Here is a 16,581-nt window from a genome sequence, read left to right as displayed (position 1 = left end):
ATTGTGGCGCATTACCTCTCAGCATGTCAAGAGTCAGCACTGTCTTTCTGTTAGAAGGACAACACTACTTCTTCAAGACTGCATGGACATCCACTACTTCCGTGTGCATTGTCTTTTATTGCTCAGACTTTGATAAAAGAAACGGCAGTTTTACTGTGGTGAATGATCAGGACTGTCTTTATTGACTGTGAGAAAATTTTAGCTTTTGACCAACATTGTATTAATAAGTGTGTGCATTTGATATCTTTGTTATTGTAATTATGAAAAATTTTTTCATATCTGTATTGGCCACTGCCCAAAAAAATTTGTAAAATTTTTTTGTGGGGAGCATGGGGGCTATGTAAGTAGGCTGTTTATGTTTTCTTTATGTAAGTTTGCTGTTTATGTTTTCTTATTGGCAACGTTACGTAGCGCTCTCTGTATGAAAATCACTGGCTGTGCTGTGTGCAGTATGTGGCTAGTTTGCATTGTTGCCTGCCATTGTTGTCATGAACTGCTATAGCTGGATGTGAACAGCAGATAGCGTTGGGCAGTTGGAGGTGAGCCGCCAGCAGTGGTGGATGTGGGGAGAGAGATGGCGGAGTTTTGAAAAATGTCATGAACTGCTGTATATATTATGAATCTTGAGGTAAATACATTGTTTGTTCTCTATTAGAATCTTTCATTTGCTAAGACTATCAGTAGTTAGTGCCTTTCGTAGTTTGTATCTTTTATTTAGCTGGCAGTAGTGGCACTCGCTGTATTGCAGTAGTTCGAGCAACGAAGATTTTTGTGAGGTAAGTGATTTGTGAAAGGTATAGTTTAAAGTTAGTCAGGGCCATTGTTTTGTAGGGGTTATTGAAAGTCAGATTGCGTTGCGCTAAATAATATTGTGTGTCAGGTTAAGCACAGGCTTGTATAATTGTTCTAAGTGGACGTTTCACATGGAAAATTGTTCAAAGGGGACGTTTCAGTTGGTAGATGTTTAATTCACAATTCAATTATCCAGTTTTTTTCCCTGTTGACATTGTCCCTGACTCTTTGACATAGTACTGACAAGTTATACAGAAAATTTGTAGGTATTTCAAGAAAAAATCAAATTACCACAATATTTTCTAGAGAGTAATTTTACGCAGAATAATAATAATTTGAAGTGCACAGTATCAGTACAATTACAGTTTCAGAGAGATTATATATTGAAATTAGTGAATGACCAAAGTGTTATAGTACATATAGAAGCTGACGTAATTCCGATCAGTGTATCAGTTTCTGTACTAATGCTAAGGGATCAGATTGTATACTAATCTGTACCATTATACGGTACAAGAAAGAGCCTGCGCTTTGAGCTGATGCTCTCCCGCGACTGCCAGAACTCAACGTGACAGTCCTTTCCCACGTCTCCCATTAGCTACACACATAAAATGCGTGAAGGGTAGATATAAAGTCAGCAGTTTAGTTTGCTGAGGCAAAATGTTTTCTTCGCAACTAGACCACAGTGACTTGCAACCATACGAAATAATATTTCTCACGGAAAATTTGAGACAACGATTAGACTGGTTGGGCGACCTAGACAAATCTACTATTATCACGCCAGAGACACAGTATGGATTATTTTTTTCTTTATGTGTATTAATCAGTGCTCGTTTCTAATGTTCGTCTTATAGTGATAATGCTGCGCTGAAATCGAATACGTCGCTTCCAAAAAGCAATGTCGTTACACATTCGAAAACAATTGCATTTTCTGCCAATAACGTGAAATCAGATCTGCTTAACACGAAATCAGATCTGCTTAACACATAAATACCTTTCTCTTCAAGCAGAATGACCTGAAATACAGACGTCACAAATATGTTTGACAATGACGCTTAGTCGAAATCGTGTGAGTAACTACTCACACGATTAAATAAACATCATATCGGAGCCCACTACGAACCATGTTTAAGTTTATTAAGTTCAAAAATGGCTCTGAGCACTATGGGACTTAACATCTATGGTCATCAGTCCCCTAGAACTTAGAACTACTTAAACCTAACTAACCTAAGGACATCACACAACACCCAGTCATCACGAGGCAGAGAAAATCCCTAACCCCGCCGGGAATCGAAACCGGGAACCCGGGCGCGGAAAGCGAGAACGCTACCGCACGACCACGAGCTGCGGACGTTTATTAAGTATCTGGAGGCTGTGGGTCCCGACAAATACAAAATTTTAAGTAGAAAATTCTTCAAGAAGTGATGGATATGCACATGGGTTGGACATAAATATAGAAACACATAAAACACATTACCAATCCTAATACGGTGTAGCAAAACTGTTGGCATCCATAACTCCTCCCAGACGTCTCGGAATGGATATATACTGTACATGTTCTCTATGGTTTTCAAGGGAATCTCATTCCATTCTTTTTGTAAAATAGTGGTAAGATCAGGCAACTACGAATGAGGTGCCGTGCGGAGTGGTTGCGTTTGAGGCGCCATGTTACGGATTGCGCGGATGCCCCTCCCCTCCCCCCCCCCTCTTCCCACACCGACGGAGGTTCGAGTCCTCCCTTGGGCATGGGTGTGTGTGCTGTTCTTAGCATAAGTTAGTTTAAGTAGTGTGTAAGTCTATGGACAGATGACCTCCGTAGTTTGGTACCTTAGGAATTCAGACACTTTTTTTTATGAATGAGGAGGATAGCGATCACACGCTTTTCTGTCATAACTAGACCACAAAGGCTCAATAATGTTGAGATCTGCTGACTATGGTGGCCAGCGGAGATGCAATAGTTGAACCTCGTAATCACAAAACCAGTCCTGGACGATGATAACTGTGTGGACAGGGGCTCTGTGGCCTTGGAAAACACCATCACCATTTGAGAACAAACATTGTTCCACGGTACGGCGTCGATCACCTAGAATGGTCACATAATCCTTGGCAGCAGTGTGACCTTGAAGGATAAGCATGGGTCCCATGGAATATCACGATATGGTAGCCAAAATCATCACCAAACGCGCACCATGTTTCACTCTCGAGGCGTAAACAAGGCCGGAAGAAACTAGAAACTAGAATCATCCGCCCAAATGACATCTTCCATTGCTCCACAGTCCACGTTCTATGGCTACGGTACCACGTTTTCTTTTACCGACATCGGCATCACTGACGAGTGTTTCGCCACGGATTGCGCGTGCGACGTTCATATGTGGAGTGGCCCTTGCAGCTGCCGTCCTTTTCTTTTTCGTCAACAATGAACACCATACCTGCACTTATAACCCTATCACTAACAATGAACGCCCCCTGATACACATGTGAAAGCCTGCAGCCATACTTAACTATGCCATGACGACCTGAAAAAGAGCATGAAACAACAATTAGGGGTTACCTTGCTAGGTAAATGCGAGACTGATTATTTGATCAAGGTTGCCAGAATTGTCAAAGTTTCCAAGTGCTACCTATTGCCCCCTGCCTTTGACAAGAGGCAGACAAATGCTTCTTTTTGTGTGTCCTGGAGCAGGAGGGGGAAGCGTGAGAGGCAGGAAATCAATCAATGACGTTAACGTTGCGTGCTTTCAACCGGGTAAGACCGACCAAAAATTCTCCAGATCCCCACAACAACAGAATTTAACAATTTCTCATAGTTTGGAGATGCCACTTCTGATGTACAATATCTACGGTTTCAAATTATCCACCATAAAACAATATCTACCACTAATATTATTATATAAAATATGAACAGTTCATGAGATGCTTGAAGGAGGACTGACGGATACTGATTGCCAAAAAATTTGTCATGTGCACGACTGCACATTTATAAGAGGTATAGCGACTTTTAAATCTCACTGGAGATATTAAAATCGTGACGCAGCGCAAAATCCAATAAAGGAAATAGCAAACAGCTGTACAAAGAAGAACTTCTCACGCCCTGGAGAACTGGACCCGAGTTTTCTTTTGCGTCGTGATTTACAGATAAGTCTCAGCCAATTAGAAGAGAACGAAATTTCTATTTTGATTTGAAGCTTTTCAAATATCATTAAGTGGCATCATAGTTCTGTGTCACTTCTGCGTTTTAACATTACCAGTTGCAGTTGAACAACAGATTATCCTCAAGAAATGATAATGACGCTAATTACATGTCATGCGCAGAAAGCGTGATATCCATGCAGGCGCATGACCTGCAATTAATCTCTTTCTTAACGCCTGAGGAGTCCGGCCGAAGTGGCCGTGCGGTTAAAGGCGCTGCAGTCTGGAACCGCAAGACCGCTACGGTCGCAGGTTCGAATCCTGCCTCGGGCATGGATGTGTGTGATGCCCTTAGGTTAGTTAGGTTTAACTAGTTCTAAGTTCTAGGGGACTAATGACCTCAGCAGTTGAGTCCCATAGTGCTCAGAGCCATTTGAACCATTTTGAACGCCTGAGGATGGTATGTTACTTGACTTAAGCTGACAATATTTCAGTAAAGAAGTGACGTATAGGTACTGTACGAAAACGAAATTTGTGGAACACATTTAAAGGTGTAAACTGTCACCTCCTCAGAATAATTTAGGAGAGTATTAAAAGGTGTTATTAATGAATGACACAACCCTTTAGAAGTAAAGACTTAAGAAGTCACTTATATTGAAACAGTCACTGAAATGTATTTCTCTTCCGTGCATTAGTCAACGTTAACCTCACTGTCGGTTATCAACCTAGTCGCAAAGCGCCTTCACAGGCACCGTATTTCTTGTGTACCCGTCACAGTACACTATCAGAACAATAGTTGCACCATTCACATATCTCCAGAAGATAAGAAGACAACTAGCGTAGTGGGATCTCACGACGATTTACTCTTTTATTAATACTGAAACTCCTATTCTGGGTTACCGCTAATTATAGGTTCTAATTTGGTTTCTTTGCTAAGCTGAAACTCTAAATGGGGCTTCGAGGCGCTGGCAGACTGAGTTACCAGTGTTGAACAACAATGACTGGAGCCAGTCGCCTCCTTGATAGAACGACCGCGCGCTCCCTTCAACTGTTTTAGGGGGACGTTCTAATCCGAAATGGCAAGAGGAGTTTATAAACTGCATTTCCTTTGCGGCATATGGAGCACGTTATTATGGACTAAGTTCAGCACGATCCGGTACATTCTCAATATCACAGACGTTTGTTTAAACCTTTTTAGGCTTTTCTTGAGGCAGACAACAGAAACGATGAAATGTAACATTACTATACTGAAGGACACAGCGACCTCTTGTAGAATATTAGACAATCTTTGGTCGCTAAACATTTTTCTTTCATTTCATAAATGCTTTTGAGTTAAGGGACCATCCTCAGATACGTTTTTCTTCCTAAATTGTTACATGGTTACAAGTTTTTTATGTTTAATGTAACAGTTCAGCAAGAAAGACATATCTGGTGATGATCGTACAGACTATAGATGGAAAACGGTAATAAAATGAAAGGAAAAAGTGTTTAATACTCTATAAGCACCAGAAAGGAGTTCTGAGAGAGTCTTATGGATGATTCCTGGGCTTGATACAATGATAAGAATGATTTCAACATTCGCTAGCTTCCAGTAATACAGTTTGAAACGCCAAGTTAATATATTTTCGAATATTTTCACTCGTTATAAGTGGATCAATAAGGAAGGTTAATTTCTGTTTTCTATATACTACAATGATATCCAAGTTATTGCGTCATCCGACCAATGACTTAGAACTGTACAGTATATATATTCGTGTATTATTATTCATTTTTACACATTCTGGATGTGTTTCTATATGATACATTGCATTGAAACAGACTTGAAATAAGAGGGAACAGTAAACAGAATTGTAACTTTTCTAGTCATCCTATTGACATATTCAATTCTTACCCGCAAATATCTCTTACAGACATCGGAGACTCTTTTACATGTATTTTTTTTATTAGCATTTCTGTTTGCTACATTTAACTGCCAACACACACGCGCATGTCTTTCTGTTTGGTCGATATCGTTGGTTTTCACATAAAAGTGAACAAACCTCAATCAGCCTTGTCTAAAAAACTGAAGCGACTTCCATTTCCAAGACATCACTGCTGTGGCATCGAGGTTTTAGCTTCTTCACTTTTCTTTAAAAAATAACACTTTTCACAGGAAGAAGCGGAAAACGCTCTTGCTATTAAGTAAACCATTGCCTGTCTCGCGACAATGTCTCAAAGCATAGTTTTTAACCACTACTGTGTGAAGAGGTGTTATAGAAAGAAAGAGAAAGAAGTACAGACGAGGGAGGGGAGCAGATGAAAAGACATGAGAAAGGGGCACATTGAAGACTTACAAGTACTGCAGGAAGATGTTTTGCATGCACGTTTACTCTTGTTTAGTGGCGCTAACTGATCGTCGCTGAAACCTGATGTAAACAAACCATAGTGTGGATTTCAACAGAATCCCTGGGGTTGTGAAGCAACTGAATGGGTTGAAAATAAATAAATCGCCAGGTCCTGATGGTATTCCAATTCGGTTTTACAGAAGATACTCTACTGCATTGTCTCCTTACTTAGCTTGTATTTATCGCGAATCTCTTGCCCAAAGTAAAGACCAGAGCGACTGGAAAAAAGAGCAGGTGACGCCTGTATATAAGAAGGGTAGACCAATATCAGACCAATATCCTTAACATCGGTTTGTTGCAGGATTCTCGAACATATTCTCCGTTCGAATATAATGCATTTTCTTGAGAGAGAGAAGTTCCTGTCCACGCATCAGCACGGCTTTAGAAAGCATCGCTCCTGCAAAACCCAACTCGCCCTTTTTTCACATGATATCTTGCAAACCATGGATGAAAGGTATCAGACGGATACAATATTCCTTAACTTCAGGAAAGCGTTTGACTCGGTGCCCCACTGCAGACTCCTAACTAAGGTACGAGCATATGGGGTTGGTTCCCAAGTATGTGAGTGGCTCGAAGACTTCTTAAGTAATAGAACCCAGTACGTTGTCCTCGATGGTGAGTGTTCATCGGAGGTGATGGTGTCATCTGGAGTGCCCCAGGGAAGTTTGGTAGGTCCGCTGTTGTTTTCTATCTACATAAATGATCTTTTGGATAGGGTGGATAGCAATGTGCTGCTGTTTGCTGATGATGATGTGGTGTACGGGAAGGTGTCGTCGTTGAGTGACTGTAGGAGGATACAAGATGACTTGGACAGGACTTCTGATTGGTGTAAAGAATGGCAGCTAACTCTAAATACAGATAAATGTAAATTAATGCAGATGAATAGGAAAAAGAATCCTGTAATGTTTGAATACTCCGTTAGTAGTGTAGCGCTTGACACAGTCACGTCGATTAATTATTTGGGCGTAACATTGCAGAGCGATATGAAGTGGGACAACCATGTAATGGCAGTTGTGGGGAAGGCGGATAGTCGTCTTCGGTTCATTGGTAGAATTTTGGGAAGATGTGGTTCATCTGTAAAGGAGACCGCTTATAAAACACTAATACGACCTATTCTTGAGTACTACTCGAGCGTTTGGGATCCCTATCAGGTCGGATTGAGGGAGAACATAGAAGCAATTCAGAGGCGGGCTGCTAGATTTGTTACTGGTAGGTTTGATCATCACGCGAGTGTTACGGAAACGCTTGAGGAACTCGGGTGGGAGTCTCTAGAGGAAAGGAGGCGTTCTATTCGTGAATCGCTACTGAGGAAATTTAGAGAACCAGCATTTGAGGCTGACTGCAGTACAATTTTACTGCCGCCAACTTACATTTCGCGGAAAGACTACGAAGATAAGATAAGAGAGATTAGGGCTCGTACAGAGGCATATAGGGAGTCATTTTTCCCTCGTTCTGTTTGGGAGTGGAACAGGGAGAAATGGCTCTCAGCACTATGGGACTCAACTGCTGAGGTCATTAGTCCCCTAGAACTTAGAACTAGTTAGACCTAACTAACCTAAGGACATCACAAACATCCATGCCCGAGGCAGGATTCGAACCTGCGACCGCAGCGGTCTTGCGGTTCCAGACTGCAGCGCCTTTAGCCGCACGGCCACTTCGGCCGGCGGAACAGGGAGAGAAGATGCTAGTTGTGGTACGAGGTACCCTCCGCCACGCACCGTGCGGTGGATTGCGGAGTATGGATGTAGATGTAGATGAGTGTCAAACAATTGGGTCAATTAAAGGTGCCTCGTACACAAAACGGCGTCGGTGGTGCTACGCATTGATATTTGTGTCACTGCCCACATGACCAAGTACGTATTGCCCGTGGGCCGTCGCCTGTTGATCGACGCGTCGTGCGGTCCGCATCGTGTAGCACGGCCTCCCCGTGGCTGCGTCATACGCAGGGGGAGGGGCGGTTGAGTCACGCGCAGCCGCCAGCCGCCGCGCAAGGCGCCCGCCCGCCACCCCAGCTGCCGCCCCCATTTCCATTTCCCTCACCCCCGCCTCCTGCCTCCCACTACGTCCACCGTCGCCACGCGCCTGCTCGATCACGGTAATTGAAAGATACCACTGCACTCGGCGCGTCCATAATTTACGGTAATCGACACCGCCTCATCTCTCTTCGTTGCTCGATCACACAGGCGTGCGGAAGGTGAAATTCATTGACCATTTCTTGCAGGGAAGAAGTTCATTCTGTGGATATAAGAGGCTTCAACGACAAGGACACGCTCAGAATCAAGATGGGCAAAGTTCACCACAGCTTAGAACAAAAGAACGACACGAATCGCTAAAGATGTGGAGAACGACACTATACTATCTAGCCAGTTGTAAAAATTATGTGCAGCATAGGTCATTAATTTGAAAATGAAGTCAAAGGAAAAGGGAAATCTGACACACATCTGTATTAGCGACAGTGAACACAGACATAGCTTAAAATCGATAGAAAATATGTACGATGAACAGTTTTATTGCATAACACAATAATTAAGAAGAGGCAGTCTACAAAACAGTACAGTGAGCTGATTATTTCCAAAAATCCGGTGAGTGAAACAGGTGTTGACAGCTGTGAAAATTACCGAGCTATCAGTTTAATAAGCCTCGACTGCGAAACACTAACACGAATTCTGTACAGACGAATGGAAAAACTGGTAGAAGCCGACCTCGGGGAAGATCAGTTTGGATTCCGCAGAAATGTTGGAACACGTGACGCAATACTGACCCTACGACTTATCTTAGAAAATAGATTAAGGAAAGGCAAACCTACGTTTCTAGCATTTGTAGACTTAGAGAAAGCCTTTGACAATGTTGAGTGGAATACTCTCTTTCAAATTCTGAAGGTGGCAAGGGTAAAATACAGAGAGCGAAAGGCTGTTTACAATTTGTACAGGAACCAGATGGCAGTCATAAGAGTCGAGGGACGTGAATGGGAAGCAGTGGTTGGGAAGGGAGTGAGACAGGGTTGTAGCCTATCCCTGATGTTATTCAATCTGTATATTGAGCAAGCAGCGAAGGAAACAAAAGAAAAATTCGGAGTAGGTATTAAAATCCATGGAGGAAAAATAAAAACGTTGAGGTTCGCCGATGACACTGTAATTCTGTCAGATACAGCAAAGGACCCGGAAGAGCAGTTGAACGGAACGGACAGTGTCTTGAAAGGAGAATATAAGATGAACATCAACAAAAGCAAAACGAGGATAATGGAATGTAGTCCAATTAAATCGGGTGATGATGCCGGAATTAGATTAGGAAATGAGACAAAGTAGTAAAGGAGTTTTGCTATTTGGGGAGCAAAATAACTGATGATGGTCGAAGTAGAGAGGATATAAAATGTAGACTGGCAATGACAAGGAAAGCTTTTCTGAAGAAGAGAAATTTGTTAACATCGAGTATAGATTTAAATGTCTGAAAGTATTTGTGTGGAGTGTAGCCATGTATAGAAGTGAAACGTGGACGATAAATAGTTTAGACAAGAAGAGAATAGAAGCTTTAGAACTGTGGTGCTACAGAAGAATGCTGAAGATTAGATGGGTAGATCCATAACTAATGAGGAGGTACTGAATAAAATTGGAGATCAGAGAAGTTTGTGGCACAATTTGACTAGAAGAAGGGATCGGTTGGTAGGGCATATTCTGAGGCATCAAGGGATCACCAATTTAGTATTGGAGGGCAGCTTGGAGGGTAAAAACGTAGAGAGAGACCAAGGGATGAGTACACTAAACAGATTCAGAAGGATGTAGGTTGCAGTAGGTACTGGGAGATGAAGTTTGCACAGGATAGAGTAGCATGGAGAGCTGCATCAAACCAGTCTCTGGACTGAAGACCACAACAACAACAAAATTGTGAGACAACGTCTCTGGACTGAAGACCACAACAATAACAAAATTAACATAATCTCTTTCGACGCCTTTCAATTAATTAATTCCATTCTCTTTTCTAGACAGCCAAGGAAAAAACTCCATTATTAGCAGATTAATATGAATTCAGATCACTTTCTCAGTTTGCGTGAACTTTATACATAGAACAAATATTACGGTTAAAGATATGTTTCTCTTACTTAGTGGGGATTGACATCTTATCGACACACGGAAAGCCTCCTCAGCGACATCATTAAGGACAGAGAATAATCTCGAATTAGAGAAGCAAGAAAAAAGCATTCCTTAGTGTCCTTTTCAAAGGAACCACGCAGGAGTAATTTTGGGTAAAACACGGAAAATCTGAATTATGATCACCGAATAGGAATTAAAAAAAGTGTTCTCCAAAATGCTAGCAGAAAGAACGGCATTTGAAATACAGATAATCACATAACTGACTAAGAGAATGAGTGTCACTTGGAAAACTTTTGTTTGGAGAAAAAACGGGTGGTTTCTTGTGTTGATTTCGGGTAACAGTGGAAAAACCTACATTAAAGTTATGACCTGAAATACAAAGCACGTCGCCCGCTTTGTCATCTTATATCACTCTGCCCTCAACTGTATCACATTCCGAAGAATTGTTATTGTCAGTTCAGTATCGGGTGGTCTTAAAAAAATGAAATGTTAAGTGAGAGGATAAAATTATTGTAGAGTAATATGAAACGAGGCTATTATTTGCTGTGAAAATATGTGTTTATACAGGTGAAAGGAAAATACTGAAATACTTCACTATATTACGACAGAAGATAACAACACAGTTAACAACATTAAACATTAATTACGTATCAGCGTTGAAAATAACAATACAGAAATAATTGTGTCGTTACATATGAACTCTTAATGACAAATAAACCTTAACATATATATTGTTTACGTACTCCACAAACGAAGAAGATAGATTGTAAAACCCTTTTTTCGACCGATTGTCGAATATGGCACGCTTTGTCATCTTATATCACTCTGCCCTCAACTGTATCACATTCCGAAGAATTGTTATTGTCAGTTCAGTATCGGGTAGTCTTAAAAAAATGAAATGTTAAGTGAGAGGATAAAATTATTGTAGAGGAATATGAAACGAGGCTATTATTTGCTGTGAAAATATGTGTTTATACAGGTGAAAGGAAAATACTGAAATACTTCACTATATTACGACAGAAGATAACAACACAGTTAACAACATTAAACATTAATTACGTGTCAGCGTTTAAAAAAACAATACAGAAATAATTGTGTCGTTACATATGAGCTCTTAATGACAAATAAACCTTAACATATGTATTGTTTACGTACTCCACTAACGAAGAAGATAGATTGTAAAACCCTTTTTTCGACCGATTGTCGAATATGGCACGTCAATCTAGAATCTGTACCTCATAAGAATGACAGAGAAAACAGAGAACGTACAATGAAGAGCAGGGCGTTTGGTCACAAGTTTATTTGGTAAGCGCTTAAGCATGACTGAGATGCAGTGGCAGGCGTTACAAGAGAGCTTCGTGCACCTACGTCTACATGACTACACAGAAAATCACCCGTAAGTGCCTGGCACAGGGTTCTTAGAGCACTTCCACAGTACTTCTCTGCCAATCCAGTCTCGAACGGTACAGAGAAAGAACCAATTCTTAAACCCCTCCGTGCGACCTGTGATTTCTCTCATTTTATTACGACGATCATTTCTCCCTGTGTAGGCGGGCGTCAACATAATATTTTCGCATTCGGAGTAGAAAGTTGGGGACTGAAATTTCGTAAAAAGATTTCAACAACTCAACTCGCGTATCATATCCTTGGCACACTCAGCCCTATTTTGCGAAAGTAAAGAACGAGCTGCCTTTCTTCGAACTTTGTCGATGTCCTCTGTCAGTCCTACCTAGTAAGGACCCCATAAGGCAAGGAAATACTCTAGCAGAGGACAGACAAGCGTGGTGGATTTGTTGCATCTTCTAAGTGTACTGCCAATGTTCGTAATTGTTATCCCTAGGCATTTAGTTGAAATGATAGCTTTCAGATTTGTGTGATTTATCAAGTAACCGAAATTTAACCTATTCATTTTAGTACTCGTGTTGATGGCATTACACTTTTCACCTTTTGCACCATACAGGTATTCTGTCTAAATCATTTTGCCGTTGGTTCTGATTGTCTAATGTTATACCAGAAGGCAAATAACAGCACCATCTGCAAAAATTTTAAGATGTCTGATTAGATCGTCTTGTAAATCAATTTATCATCGTTTCCTTGGGTAACACCCAACTGTGATCTTCCTGACAGGAAATCACGAACCTAACTGCACAACTGAGACGATACTCCATAGCGACGCAATTTGATTATACGCTGCTTATGAGGAACGGTATCTAGGAGTGGAGGAATGGAAATCCAGAAACATGAAATCAGAGTTCCCCTGCTGATAGCACTACTTACTCCGTGCAAATAAAGAGCTACATGTGTTTCACAATAACGATGTTTTCTGAGTCCGTGCTGACTAGGGAAAGTAGATCGTTTTCTTCTAGGTAATTTATAATATTCTAACACAGTACACATTTCAAAACAGTACTGCAAATCTACGTCAGTGATTCGGGTCTGTAATTCATTAGATTACTCCTATTTCCTTTCTTGAGTATTTTAAAACATTCCCGTCTTCAGGTACAGATCTTTGATCGAGCGAGCGGTCGTATATGATTGCTATGTATGGAGGTGTTACATCATCATACTCTGAAAGGAATCTAAATGGTATGTCATCTGTACCGGAAGCTTTACTAAGTGATTTGAGTTGCTTCGCTACATCGAGATGTCTACTTCAAATTTCCTCATGTTGGCAGCAGTTCTTGATTCGAATTCTATAATATTTACTTCGTCTTCTTTAGTGAAGGAATTTAGGAAAACCGTATTTAGTAACTCTGCTTTAGTGACACTGTCATACTAACACTATCGTGCAGTGAAGACATTGATTGTATCTTGGCGCTGGTGTACGACCACAATATCTTAGAACTTTCTGCTAGATTTCCAGACAGTTTCGTTGTGGAAACTATTAAAAACATCATACATTGAGGTTCGCGCTAAATTTCGAGTTTCTGTGAAACTTCGCGAATCTTGGTGATTTATCGTTCCTTTACATGTAACAGAATCTAAGAAGCTGGGCTTAATCAAATGTTAACGCTAGTGAAGGGTCATTTCTACAGGTAACCAGAAACTTGGTCATCAAATAGATAAAACGAGCTTATCAAGGACCGAGCAGACAGATTTATGAAAGTTAACCGATTCATCTAGAACGTTTTCGTAGCTTAATACAATGCAGTCTACGTGCATGAGACTGTATTAACTGCATGACTAATTTCATCAAGCTAAGAAAACTTCCTTGAAAAATATTTTAACTTACATACAGTGAATTGCACAGTACTGAATGGGTTATGAGTTATGTCATCACGCATTGGGGTCTAGAGAGAAGGAATACGACTCTTGGAAGACGAATCATTGTCTTGTTTTAGGTTATGAATACAGATGAGATCTTTATCCTGTAAACGTACGTTATGTAACTCTTTGCGGTGTCCGGTATGGTTTAAGAATTTTTTTTTCTCAGTAGTGGAAATACCTAATAATCAAACGTGTGGCAATACTTACAACGTGAGACAGGATTCACAAACCGAAAGAACGGTGTAGATTACACCGAAAGAACTGTGTAGATTACATAAATTTAATGATGTGTTTGAGACAACGGCCTTGCCGCAGTGGTAACACCGTTTCCCGTCAGATCACCGAAGTTAAGCGCTGTTGGGCTGGGCTAGCACTTGGATGGGTGACCATCCGGTCTGCCGAGCGCTGTTGGCAAGCGGGGTGCACTAAGCCCTTGCGAGGCAAACTGAGGAGCTACTTGACTGAGAAGTAGCGACTCTGGTCTCGGAAACTGACATATGCCCGGGAGAGCGGTGTGCTGACCACAAGCCCCTCCATATCCGCATCTGATGATACCTGTGGGTGAGGACGACACGGCGGCCGGTCGGTTACTTTGGGCCTTCATGGGATGTTCGGGAGGAGTTTAGTTTTTAGTTTTAATGATGTGTGTGAATAACAAATATGGCAGATCATAAGGATCAAAAGTTTAGTCCTTTTAATAAATGTAACATAGTAGATGTAACTGCAATGTAGTGTCCGTCTGACCCGTGGGGAACGACAGGACCCATATTACTTTTTTTTTTTGCTATTAAATTATTTGGCATATCAAGTAGAATAAAGGAAGGTAACTGAGAAGAAAACAAAGTAAAAGACCATGGGTGAGGCAGTAGATAGTTTAAATTTGTTCCTTCGCGTGTTTCGTTATATATATATATATATATATATATATATATATATATATATATATATATATATATATATATATATATTCAAATGTGTGTGAAATTTCATGTGACTTAACTACTAAGGTCATCAGTCCCTAAGCTTAGACACTACTTAACCTAAATTATCCCAAGGACAAACATACAGACACCCATGCCCAAGGGAGGACTCGAACCTGCGCTGGGACCAGCCGTACAGTCCATGACTGCAGTGCCTCAGACCGCTCGGCTAATCCCGCGCGTTTCGTATTTTACTACGATAATGATGTATTTTGGTTACTAACCAGTGTCTGAATGTGTGCTCGGTGTGGATGAAAAATAGAGCGAAAGTGTTTTGAAAAACACTGAAGCAGTACTTTTCCCAATGTATAATTTTTACTTAAGTTTTGATGGCGATGTCTGACACAAGAAAATTTCTTCATCAACACTAATCATGTAGTGAACTGACAAGACACGGTTTCTTACAAATGTCGTCGGAAAGGGTGTACGAAATATACTCGACATTTCGTCTTTTTTTTTTTTTTGAGTGGAAAACTGTATTCATTCGTTACATGCCTACCTTAACTCTCCACACTCCCTCCCTCCCCCCCCCCCCCCCCCAACCACCCAACCGCTCTTTTCCAAGGACAAAATTTCGACGAAGTCGTTAGGGCTACCTAACACATAGCAATGTTACACAGCTTCTACCAGTGGAGTCGGTTAAGGTCAAATTGCCGAGACGATTACTCGCGCCTTAACAGCTACAAATAAGACGTTCACGCGCGTGTTCAGTGTTGTCGGCAGCGGCGCTGCATGAGACAGCAAAACTAAAGAGTGAAGACGTTTCTCGTGGGGCTCGCCAGTAGAACGTATTACGCCCACGCCGGGCACAGCAGCAAGATTCACTTCGAGGCGTGTTGGGCCGATCACAACAGTCAACTGACATTTCCAGCACAGCGCGCTGCGTGGCTGAGCTCAGTTCCGCCAGAGAGCAAGAGAGTGACCGTCAGTGCAGAAGCGGGTGGGCGCCGGGCGGACAGTCTCCACACCTGCCGCCTGGTCCGCGACCGGCCGGCGAGCTGTGCAGAAGTCCGACTCGGCCGATCGACAGCTCGCGGCAACCTGCTCCGGCAGCGGGCGCGCGCTGGCTGCAAACCGGTCCCGTCGCAGCCAGTACGCGAAAAAGAAGGCACACGAAAATCACGACAGCGTGTAAGCGGAAAAAGGTAAAAGAGCGCGATGAGCATCAGTATGGAAAGCGGATTTGTGGAATGATTATTGGAGGTGACTTGGCAAGGCGCGGGCAGCAGCGCCGGGCTCCCAGGCTCGTTAGCGGCCGGCCGAGCCGCGCCGAGCCGAGCCGCTGACGACAGCCCGGGCTGCACTTCACACGAGGGGCGAGCGGGGGAGGAGGCTACCTGCAGCAGCTCCTCGGAGGGGGTAAAACTCAGGAAATAACATTAGAAAATTTCCTGGTGGCTGTGAATATACACTACTGGCCATGAAAACTGATACACCACGAAGATGACGTAGTACAGACGCGAAATTTAACCGATAGGGAGAAGATGCTGTGATATGCAAATGATTAGCTTTTCAGAGCATTCACACAAGGTTGGCGCCGGTGGTGACACCTACAACGTGCTGACATGAGGAAAGTTTCCAACCGATTTCTCATACACAAACAGCAGTTGACCGGCGTTGCCTGGTGAAACGTTGTTGTGATGCCTCGTGTAAGGAGGAGAAATGCGTGCCATCATGTTTCTGACTTTGATAAAGGTCTAATTGTAGCCTATCGCGATTGCGGTTTATCGTATCCCGACATTGCTGCTCGCGTTGGTCGAGATCCAATGACTGTGAGCAGAATATGGAATCGGTGGGTTCAGGAGGGTAATACGGAACGCCGTGCTGGATCCCAACGGCCTCGTATCACTAGCAGTCGAGATGACAGGCATCTTATCCGCAAGATTGTAACGGATCGTGCAGCCACGTCTCAATCCGCGAGTCAGCAGATGGAGACGTTTGCAT

The 16,581-nt window shown here is 42.2% G+C and overlaps 1 pseudogene; it reads left to right on the top strand.

Annotated features, from left to right (window-relative positions):
* Positions 1–13,953: 13,953 nt before the first annotated feature.
* Positions 13,954–14,071, top strand: LOC126089687 (5S ribosomal RNA; annotated as a pseudogene).
* The last annotated feature ends 2,510 nt before the right edge of the window (positions 14,072–16,581 follow it).

The sequence above is a fragment of the Schistocerca cancellata genome, chromosome 6 (genome assembly GCF_023864275.1).
Source record: "Schistocerca cancellata isolate TAMUIC-IGC-003103 chromosome 6, iqSchCanc2.1, whole genome shotgun sequence".
Lineage (NCBI taxonomy): Eukaryota > Metazoa > Arthropoda > Insecta > Orthoptera > Acrididae > Schistocerca > Schistocerca cancellata.
This window is presented reverse-complemented; position numbering and strand designations above follow the sequence as displayed.